This window comes from Leptonotus elevatus, chromosome 7 (assembly GCF_054856555.1).
Source record: "Leptonotus elevatus isolate MCC_2025b chromosome 7, RoL_Lele_1.0, whole genome shotgun sequence".
NCBI classification, from domain to species: Eukaryota; Metazoa; Chordata; class Actinopteri; order Syngnathiformes; family Syngnathidae; genus Leptonotus; species Leptonotus elevatus.
The window spans coordinates 3,931,216-3,943,159 of record NC_141245.1 but is presented as its reverse complement, the minus strand read 5'-3'; the positions used below and the strand labels follow the sequence as shown (position 1 = coordinate 3,943,159).

General features: G+C 43.5%; 1 pseudogene; it reads right to left on the bottom strand.

Annotated features, from left to right (window-relative positions):
- Positions 1-3,001: 3,001 nt before the first annotated feature.
- On the bottom strand, positions 3,002-11,188 carry LOC147170403 (uncharacterized; annotated as a pseudogene).
- Between the last annotated feature and the right edge of the window lie 756 nt (positions 11,189-11,944).

Here is an 11,944-nt window from a genome sequence, read left to right as displayed (position 1 = left end):
TTCCTTCAGGACCGCCTTCTCTGGTCCTGAAACAGAATATAGGCGGCCCTTGGGAATGGTGGAGCCTGGAATCAGCTCTATGGCACAGTCATAGGTACGATGCGGTGGGAGCGACATGGCTTTGGCCTCGTTGAATATCTCCTGGAGGTGATGATAGCAAGGAGGCACGATGCTCAGATCTGGGTATTCAGAGTCTGTGAGGGAATTAACAGAAATATGATTAACAGTTGTAATGTCCGCTTTCTGAATTGGTGAACCAACCCATGGCTCACACAATCGTTTCCCAATCCCAGAACTTCACCAGTCAACCAGTTCACATGGGGGTTGTGTTCACGCAACCATGGGTGTCCCAGGACCAGAGTCTGTGAAGGAGACTGAAACACATGAAAAACTAGGTGCTCCTTATGTTTGTCAACATGGAGTTCTGTGATGTGTGTAATGGTGAATAACTCACTACCATTAAGTGCCCTAGCCTTAATGGGCTTAATTAGTGACTCGGTCTTGGCACTAAAATTTCTTACAAGCCCCCTGTCTATCAGGGCATGAAGGTCTGTGGAAGTGGTGCAGTGAATGATTTTTACTGGTGTGAGTTTTCGTGGGGAATTAACTCTGGAGTCATCTCTCCTCCTGCGAGAGCCGCGCTCTGCCCAGTTAGTTGCATGGGCTCCTCCTCTGGTCCCAAGGGAACATGTTGGCGCTGAACTGATGAGGAACAGAGAGGAGCTGACACACCTGATGTTTGGGAGAGTGGGGATCCCTCCGTTGTCCTTGCCCTGTGACCGCGGCTCTGCGTAACCTGCAGCCGATGATCTGTCCGGATGGCAAGGGCGATGAGGGAGTCCAAGTTCGGAGGCAGAACAACTTGGACGAGCAGCTCTTGGATGGACGTCGCCAGGCCCTTGAGGAAGACGTCATAGAGCGCTGTGAAGATCCAGTCACTCTCTGCCGCGAGAGTGCGGAAGCGGATGGCGTAGTCACTCACGGAGTCTTTTCCTTGTTTCAGGCTGCTTAGTTGCCGGACCTTTTCCCGGTCTGAACAGGCTGGAATACTAACTTACTCCTGTTGCGAGTCATTGAGAGCTAACACGAGAGCGTGCATGACATCACATCGGCAACTGGGCAGGAAATTCGAGCCCGAATGCAGATGGAAAAATATTGCCCCGAGGATTGCAGGAGTACCCATTCATAACAGATAAGGTGATAATCTACTAATTAGAAGATATTTGACTCATAAATGGTCAAATGAAAAGGCTATTGTAAAGATATATTTGGGCAATTTGTTACCTGCTGCATTTTTAACATCAACCAAGGCACTGGCATCATATCTATCTATCTATTAAAATCTATGATGATGGTAAACCCACTTGGTTGCCAGAAAGCATTATGTGGTGCAACATATTTTAATTAATAACATTATAAGGATGTTAATCCTTGTCATATTAGTTTGTTTGTGTTACATACACATCCTTAAATTGAATCTTAACAGTAAGTTGTCAGCCTTGCATTCCTTTAGTTCCTAATCGAAAAACGACCACAAGAGCAATGGCCAATACTAGTATTGATCCTCGTTGTGAGTACTGATACCTTGATATATGGCCAGGTATCGGCCCGTTACGAAACCTGGTATCGGTATTCGCCCATCCCCAATCGAAATATATAGGTACACTTGATTGTGTTAAACTGAATGTGCTTATGTCTGTTTGTGTTTTGGTAGGTAGTTAGGATGGAAAGACGCTCCTGGCCGGGAATACGTCTGAAGGTAATCTGTTATCTAGGGGCTTGGGAATGGGTCATCTTTTTCTGGGTTAAAAAACTTCTAAGTTGTTACAGAACTGTGTCTTAACTTTCAGTGGCATCTTAAAGAGGATACTTTAATCATTTTGCAATTTTCAGGAGTAAAATTTTTATATTTTGGCAATGAACAACTTGATAACTGACACGCCGTGGCAGTTTTAGGACTCAGACGCAGAGATAGGGGTTTGAGGCCAAGGCAAATATTTATTAAACAAAAAAAACTCCTCGTTTAGAGGGAAAAAACAAAGGCTATTAAAAGTTAACTAAAGGCGCTCCAAAAAGGGAGGATGTCTAAAGTACAAACAAAACAATATAATTCCTAAACAAAACCATACTGTGGCTATACAAAAATACAAACCAAAGTTATGACTAGATACAGGACAACCAGGCTGAGGACTATGACTTGCTTGAGTGGCTCTGACGAAAACACTTAGGCACAAGATAGGGGAGACGCAGACCATTTAACACATGAGGGTAATGGGAAACAGGTGGACACAATCAGGAATCAGGGTTGACACCACACGAGGAAGGGCAAGTGACCTGAAACGAAAGGAGTCAGAATTTTCAAAATAAAACAGGAAATGACAAGACAACCTCACCGCGGTGTGACAATAACGTCATTATTTTTCATGTATTTTGCACAATTAACACCTTTAAAAAGACATTATGCCACTTGTTGTTGACTGAAAATGACATCATGTGTTGAGGGCTCAGGTAACAACCAATCATGGCTCAACTTGTAAATAATAGGTAAGCCATGATTGGTTGTTACCTGAAAATGACATCATGTGTTGAGGGCTCAGGTAACAACCAATCATGGCTCAACTTGTAAATAATAGGTAAGCCATGATTGGTTGTTACCTGAGCCCTTAACACTAATCACATGGGGTGCAAGTCGGAGCACAACTTGCTCAGTGCTTCAGGGCTGATGAAGACATGGTGCTGAGTAACCTCCCTCCAGCAGTCAATAACAAACATGGGCTTTTGGACAAGCTTTTTGTGCGCTATTTCCTGCAGTATTGTGGGAAAAGTTTCAGCAGAGATTCTTCTTCTACACCCATAGCTGTCAAGAACTTCCACAAGATCATCTAGGTCTACTTCTGAAAAGTCCTTCATTGCTTGCATCAAAAGTTCACGCTCCTGACTGCTCACAAATTGCAGAAAGTGGACTTTTGGGTCACTGTAGACACAGTTGAAAAGCACCTTCTCAAGGAAAGGAAACGTTTGGGAAATAGAAACAATCTTGGTAACACTTTACAAGGATTCTCCCAACTACTTTCCACTTTTCTGCAGGAAAATCATGGCGAATAAATGGCACTTTAATTGATGTTTCAAGTGTGCATCGGTCATAGAATTCCTGCCAGACGCAGGTGAGAACATCTCTCAGTACTCCAGATTCAACACCTGCTTCTACTCTATTATCTGGGAGTATGCGTTTCACATTGAGTGATTTGTTCAAGATTGTATCTTCAGAGAATGCTGAAATCATATCATTCAATGTGTCAGTGCAGTGAACCTTTATTGTTATCACATCTTGATGATCAGGTGGATTGGGGGGAATGACAGGACCATCATAGATCAGTGTGACTTCTGCATCTTCCTCTGTGTTGTATGTCGGGCCAAAGGTAATTTCTGAATCAGCAGAAATATTGAACCCCGGGTAGATTTCACTTGAATAAACAGAGATCTCTTCCATTTCTGAAGAGTTTATTCACTGCCATTGTGTGACAAAACCAAGACTTCCTTAGACACTGTGCAGTCATAATCTTGGTAATCTTTTGGCCTTGTTGCAATGTAAAAGCGCAACAATGTTCGCTTTGCAGTCTCATACATATTGCCAATGGACTGGCAGGTGTCATCATTGAGGCAGTTTTGTTTGAAATTCCACACCTTAAAGTCAAAATCTGGGGAAAAAAAATGTTTTTCCTTCCTCGAGAATGTCTTTTAACCCAGCTTCTGTGGACATTTAAATTTTTCTAGTACCTCCTGTAATGTATGTATTAATGACGAGGGCCAGACAAGTGCGTGTTCAAGGCTCTGGCGCCGCCGTTTATTTCCCACCACTTTAGCTTCTGGCTGCCGTTCAGTACGGCAAGCGAGATGGACACAACAAAATCAAGCGCGGATATCAAACAGAACTCACAATACATTACATCTCCCCTCTTCAGTCACTGACCACACTAATCATTAAGAATTAACAGTAATGCAACAAAACATATTAGCAAACACTACAACATTTTAAACACTGTAACAATAATAACATAAACTAACTAGGAAGGAGAGGTTGCTAGCACATCACTTCCACCAGGCATCTTTACCATGCCTGTTCCTTAAACTGATGTTAACACTGTTTCTAGAACTCAGTGCAATCTGTAATCGGGGGGCTTCACTACTCTACCGCGCTGGGTTGTATATGATTCATTAGAGTGGAGTTGTGCGGACTCTGATGGTTCCCTCTGCGATGAGACACACAGTTCTGTGGAACCGGTGCCTGCGCCATCACAGGTGGTGACAGCTCAAGGACTTCAGACCAGGACTCGCTACAAATCACACGGCGGGACCCGTTGGTGATCGGGGTACTGGTGCAAAGGTGTTGGCTGGTGTGGCGAAACTGCTTCCCACCGCTCTCCATCACGTAGGATGGCGGAGCAGTGTGGGAACGTAGAATGAATCAGGGACTGCCTGGGTACGGTGCCATCTGCACCTCATCCCCTGGCTGTAGGGCAATGCGAGTGTTGGCTGCTCTCTTGTAGTCGTAGTAGAACTTCTGGGTGGACTTGGACTTGTCAAGCAAGCGCTTAACCCTTTGGGCATCATACGCCATAGGTTCAATTAGTGCACGTGCTGTCAGCAATTTGTTACGAGGCCTCCTGCCCATGAGCATTTGAGCAGGTGACAGGCCTACTGACTCGAGTGGAGTAGTTCAGTAGTCCAGGAGTGCTAGGTGCTTGTCTGATGCTTTACTCCAGAGCTTATTGACTGTTTGTACTGCACGTTCTGCTTCTCCATTAGAGTGTGGAGTGTAAGGTGATGATGTTTTGTGAAGGATGCTGTAAATCCTGCAGAACTCTTTAAACTCCTCAGAAGAGTATTGTGGTCCGTTGTCCGTACGAAAGGTGGAGCAGATTCCATGTCTGGCAAACTGGGGCTTCAGAGCTTCTATGGTGGCTTTACTGCGCTGGTCCTTCAGTTCATCTACTTCAATGTACTGTTTGAAGGTACATTGAAGTAGATGAACTGAAGGACTTAAATATGTCAGAGGCCACTTCTTCAAATGGCAAATCCGGCATTTCTGTTGGCGTAAGTGGCTCTGTAGGAAGTTTGTTTTGGATTTCGACACACTTACAGTAGTTCCTGATCATGTCTTTAATCTCGACGCTCATTCCTGGCCAGTACAGGACCTCACAAGCTCGTTGTTTGCTTTTCACCACACCAAGATGAGACTGATGTATGAGCCCCAACATGTGTGTGCGCATGGTGGGTGGCACCACAATGCGCAGGCATTCCTACACTATACCATCCGACACTGCTAGTTGACTTCTTGAGTCACAGTACGGCTGCACTGAAATGGGCACCTCCTTCCTATTGACCGGTCAGCCCTTGTGAATTATCTCCTCGAGGCCGCTTAACTCCTCTTTTGTGCGTTCTTGCAGTTCTGCATATTTCTGGTCAGTCACTGAAACAAAACTGAGCATGGAGACACTGTCAAGACCACTTGCCTCAGGCGTGTTGTCGCTTAGCTGTGTTCTGGACAAGGTGTCGGGAAGCTCCATGTCCTTTCCTCTCCTATACCTGATTGTGATGTCATACCACTGCAGTCTCAGGCGCATTCTCTGGATGCGCATGGGGGTGGACAATAGCGGTTTCTTATAAATGTCCTAGAGCAGCTTGTGGTCATTGTATATTATGACATGTTTTCCAAATATGTAGTGGTGAAACTTGACTCAAGCATGCACAATAGACAGCATCTTCTTTTCTATTTGAGCATAGCCTGTCTCCGAGTTCGTTAGTGACCTGGACGAGAAGGCAACAGGACAGCAAAACTGCACCCAGCCCCACGCTATTGGCATCGCAGTATATCTCTACCGGCCTGGCTGCGTCAAAATACTTGAGCACTGGAAGGTGCATGCAGAGCTGTTTGAGCCGCTCGAATGATTGTTGCAGTGCTGGTTGCCATGTGAACTCAACATCACTCTTCAGGAGCTGCTGCAGCGGAGCATCTTCCACACTCAAGTTGGGTATGAATTTTGACAGGTATGTCACGAAACCTAGAATCCGGCGAACCCCATCCTTGTCTGCAGGCGCCGGCATGCGCCTCACAGCTTTGGTCTTTGCAGGGTCTGGCATGAGACCAGTAGCTGTTACCAGATGGCCCACGTATGGCACAGCAGATTACGAATATGACATTTATCATGATTTAGGTTGAAATTATATTCCGTGGCTCTGTCAACCACTCGCCGAAGTATGGCATCATGTTCTTTCTTTGTAGGTGCCGCTCTTAGGATGTCATCCATGATGCTGACTGCTCCATTGATGCCCTCCAGCATCTGGTCCATGATGCGCTAAAATATTTCGGGTGCGCATTTAACACCAAAGGGCAGTCTAAGCCACCTGAACCTTTCTATTGGAGTGTTGAAGGTTGTGAGAAATTATGAAGCTTCATCCAGCTCGATCTGGAGGAATCCAGATTTTGCATCCAAGACAGAGAATACTTTCGCCCCTGGTATGCCAGAAATGACTTCCTCTATGGTGTGCATCGGGTAGTGTTCCCGCTTGATCACTTTATTTAGGCCACTTGGGTCAATACAAATCCTTATCTTGTCCTTGCGTGTGACAACCACCATTCAGCTAACCCATTCCGTTGTCTGGTCCACCATCTCAGCCAATTTGTCGACGATCTTTTCCCTAAGAGCAGCTGGTTGTCGACGAACTGGGTGTACTTGTATTCCGGAAAATCATCTAGCCCTCCTGGTGTATCTGGCTCCAGTGTGGTGATGTCGGCAGCACGCACTTTGATTCCACCCACACTGTCTTGTAGGGACTTAAGTCGCACGATCAGGCCTAGAGCTTCCGCTGTCGCACCACAGAGTACGTTCTCCTGAGCAATGTTGATGATTTCCAGCGTAGCTTGTGTTTGCCGGTTTTTGTAAGTAAGCAGTAGATCAACTGCGGCAACTGGTTTCAACTTATGGTTCGAATACGAGCGTAGGGTCTTGTCCCCTGTGTGCTCCAGTAACTGGTAGTTGTGAAGAGTCAATGTATTGAATTTAGCACCAGTATCTTTTCTAAACTTTACCTCCTGAGTTAGGATGTTGATGTTTACTACCCACTTGTCGTCATTCACCATTGACACTGGAACATTCTCATGTGTTAGATGTATGGCCAGTACTTCTTCACTTTGTGTGTCCTCCTCTGCAGACTCTGTACTCACCGTGTTCACACCTTGGCTGCGACACACAGCTGCCCAGTGATTTGGCTTGTGGCAGTGAGAGCACACGGAGCCGACTGCGGGACATTTCGCTTGATTCCATACATGTTGTGGGTGCCTGCCACAGCTAGAGCAGCTGTTTGATTGTTTATTTGTGGTTGTTTCAAATGGGTTGTTGGCTGTGCTTTGATGTGTGTCTTTATTCATCATTGTGCGCCTCGATCTGTAGGACATCGTTGACGCCTGCGCATCTTCCTCTCTAACAATCATCATTTGTCTCTGTGACATCTCAAACTGTTGGGGAATTTCAATTGTCTTGGCTAACGACAATTATTCACCTTTATCTAACAGTCTTTCCTGGACCCTCTTTTCTCTCACACCTGCTATTATAGCGTCGATTAGCATGTCGTCAGAGTCAGCATACTCACAGACCGTTAGCATAAGCTTTAGGTCTTTCACAAAGTGATCAAGACTCTCCGTTGCATCTTGCTTCCTTTGTTTGAAACGATGCCTTGCTATTCTTATATTTTTCCTTGGTCTAATGTAGTTGGCAAACTTGTCCAAAACTTTCACGGGATCTTGTCTCTCTCCCTCAGCCCAGTCGAGCGTTTTGTAGATTTCCCTAGCTTGCTCACCAATCCACGTCCCGAGCTACCCCGCGCGCTGCTTATTTTCCAACCCGGCAAGAGGGCCATTGAAGACGAAATCGACGTGGCAGCGGAACCTCTCAAACTCTTGATATAAATCTGCGGCGTCACAGTCAATCTTTGGGTGTTCAAATGCAGCAGTGGCCATGGCTGCGTGTTTTCAGTTCATGACAGACTTCTGACACTATGTAATGTATGTATTAATGACGAGAGCCAGACAAGTGTGTGTTCAAGGCTCTGGCGCTGCCGTTTACTTCTGCCACTTCCGCGTCTGGCTGCCGCTCAGTACGGCAAGCGCGATGGACACAACAAAAGCAATCGCGGATATAGAACAGAACTCACAATACATTACACCTCATCCCTGCTTCTCCCTCACCTGTTTGGATATTTTTCCATCAGTGTGTATCCATCCGATTGCAACATTTCTCATTGTTTTGTAGCTCTTTCCCTGTCTTGGTTGTGTCTTTGATGCAGTGTCTTCTTTGTCTACTTTTTTTCCTGAGTTTCATTTTGTTACATAGTCTTTCAAAAGTCAGTTTTTTCTTTTGAATGGGAGCCGTTTAGTCTTGCTAAAATTGAAGAGTGCAAGGGATGTAATTGGCGAGGGTGGGATCGTCCATAAGTGCGATGACATCACTTAATCTACACAAGAACGAGACAAATAAAAAAACACAATCAATCACAGTAAAACAGAATCACTTAATTCTAAAGTATAAAGAACAAATGCAATACTAATTATTCTCTACAATTCAAATCAATCTACAAATCATGTTGCAACTGTTAAATGTTAGACCATTAAGAATTTATTAAAAGTGCATTTATGCTTGAAAATTACTCTGAATTAAAATATGCTGATTCACTTTAAATACATGTGTCTTTTCATTGTCCAGAGGTAAAATACTGAACTATCATAGTAATGTTCTTATTCATACACAGTTACAGTTAAGTCACCTGCTTAATTATGTTTACAGGAGGAAACTTGTTTATTTTTTTATTAATTATACTTGTAATTCAACAAAAGATGCCTCTGCCAAATCTAATATTGGGGTCTAAGGAACTGAGCAATAAAAGAAAAAGGAGGTGTTCAAAGCAGAACATACCGTCCACTTGTTAAAAAATAGTGACCACCCCTCCACCCCCCGCCCCTATATTATAAGAGCCTACAAGCTGTATATGTATAATTTGTACGTATACGTATAGTTTATACAGTAGTCTGGCTTCAACGGCTTGAATGGGCATGTATGGGCTATCGGCTATCAGATCAGAAGTTACATGCATCGCATTTTGATGACAGATGTGTCTTGCGACCGTTCTTCGCCGCTCTGGTTGGCATTTACCACCTAATTAAGGCGCGTTTAATGTGTATTTACTATGCTTTTCTATCAAAACAAAACCTGGCAACCAGGGGAAAAAATTAACTACGTTCAAAGCCATTCATTTGCCCCGGAATGAACTCGTTCACAGGAATGTTCACTAAGCAGAAATGCACTACGTTCAGTTCACGTTGGGCCATAATCGTTCGACACAACATAGTTAAGTGAATTCTTTATTGAGGAACGTTGAGTGTGGTGTTGGTATTCAGACAAGTCCTTATTTCCGTGTGTTGCAAGTGATGTCATTGGGCAGCCTGATTTCCCGCCACGGCCACCGGTTGATACACAGACTTTGGTGGGAGAAGAATTCTAACTTAGAATTCTAACTTTAAAGTCAGAATTCTGAAAATAAAGTGAGAATTCTAACTTTATTCTGAGAATTATGACTTTAATCTCAGAATTCTGACTTTAAATATGTTAAAGACTCTGAGATTAAAGTCAGAATTATGACTTTAAAGTCAGAATCCTGCCAACCTTTTTTTTCTTCTTCACTGGCCCTAATCCTCTTCCGTAATATTGGCTGCAGCAATAAGTATTGACTACAGCTCATAAGATATACCCGGTAACAGCCACATATATACATTGTATGATGTCTGAAAGTCACACAGCCCATAAAACTCATGCCACTGTATGGTTTATGTGTTAGGATTGTAAAGAGTTTAAGCCCCGTCACAGCATGTGGATGTATTATGCGGTGACGAGTGTTTTTATTGACAAAGGAATGTCTTTATTTCATTAAATGTATTCCATTGTTATAATGGTGAAGTGATGTAAACTGTGGTATTAGGTTCTGTGGTGGAAGTATAAACCTTTTGATGGTTTGGTCATAGTCTAATAGCCCAAGTCTCAACAAGCCTAGACAAGTTTGGTATGATGACTCATACACTGTGAAAAAAAACGTGATTTCAACAGAGATTTCTGGTAAAATTACTAAATCCCATGATGTCAGGGGAGACTTTCCAGTAAATGACTAAGAAGAAATTCTTAAGAATCTGGCTGCTCTGCTATAAAAGCAGCCTCAGGAGCGACTCAAATCGCTCTCTCATCAGCCGAAGCTCGAGCTGCATGGATGCTATGCCAGGGGTATAGATAACTCTTTTTCTAACCTTTGTGTTTTTTGATGATACCCATTTAGGTAAATTCCAAGTGCCCTAGATCGACAGAGAGGGAGCTACCATAAAAAGAGCGTGGTCGGACTGACACTTTTGTCTCAAATCGGTGGTTACTCGACAGTGTTGTTCGACTTAAACTGCGCTGACGCTTCAAAAGCGGGTAGTGAGAACCTAGACGCATCTCTCTCAACACCGGCTTTGTTGAGCTACTGTCTCCCGGCGCACCCTCGCACTTTTTGGAGTCCGGAAAACTATTGTAAGGTCAAGAAGAAGGTTCCGCGGTAAGCGAGATCTGACAATCTGGACATTTCTGACGCTTCCCCAATGCAAAGCAATGTAAATGCTTTCTTTATACGGTGAAAGCAAACGGCGGATTGTATTGCTTTTGCCTGTGACTATCATACAAGCCACACCGATTGTTATAGTCTCATCACATTTTGAAATCAAAATAATCCTCACAAATCAAATTAAAACAATCCAAAATCCAACGCTTTTCAATGAGCAGAAATTGTTCACCAAATTGACCGCCATCTTGACTTGTGACGTCATCTCGGAATTGTCAGTAAGGTATATTCCATGTGCACAAAAGTGCCCCCCCCCCCCTTTTTCCATATATTCGTTTTCAAATGTATAAAAGACATGTCTGTTACCTGCATTAGACGAAATTTACTTTGTATCTAACATTTTTGCTGTCCCTAAATCAGCAAAAAAAAACACAGTTCAGAACAGTTCGTTTTAAGGGCGTGTCACGTTTATGTAAATAGCTGCACCAGGCCACACCTAGGCCATACCCTTCTCTCTCGAAGGGGCTGTGCCTTTGGCTCTGGGAGCCATGTGCTTATGTTGTGAATGCGAAACAACTCGGCCATGGCGAGCAGAAGCAGTGTGGTACAACCGTACCAATTTGAGTAAGACTTGTCTTTTACACATTTGAGAACTATTCTACTATGTGGAAAAGTGGCATAACGTTTTACCGTAAGAAAAAGCAGCATAACGTTACTACAATCAATACAATATGTACTACAATATGTACCGATCACACTTTTTTGGATCCGAGTCAGAGTCACCTCATTTTGAGATCGGCCGATTCCGAGTCCCAATCTGATACCTCTGCATTTTATTAAGAGGGGGAAAAAGTTGTTGTTTGAACTACCCCAACACCTTTTATATGGTGAGTGGACAGTGGTTAAACTATGTAAAACATAAAAGGGTTATTATTAAGCAGTATATTCATTTTTCACAAGAGCTTTATTTTTGATAACCTATCGTTAGCCGTTAAATTGATGGGCTAACCTAATGTTTTTTTTACTTTAGGAAGAAAAAAATACAGTATTAGACCCAGAGCCAGGTCCACTCCTCAGGATGTTTTTGGACTATGATTTCCTGATATAGCTCAAAACTTGGGCCATCACAAGTTGATAAGGACCACCCCCAACTCGGCATTTGTTCACAGGGGCCAAAAAACACACCTTTTGGGAAAAGCTTCTGGCAAAATTGTGTAATTGTAAATGTCAAGATACAATAACTAAATAAATGGTCATAAAACTCTTGCATTGTGTATCCTGACTAGTGATGGGCATGACAGTTCTT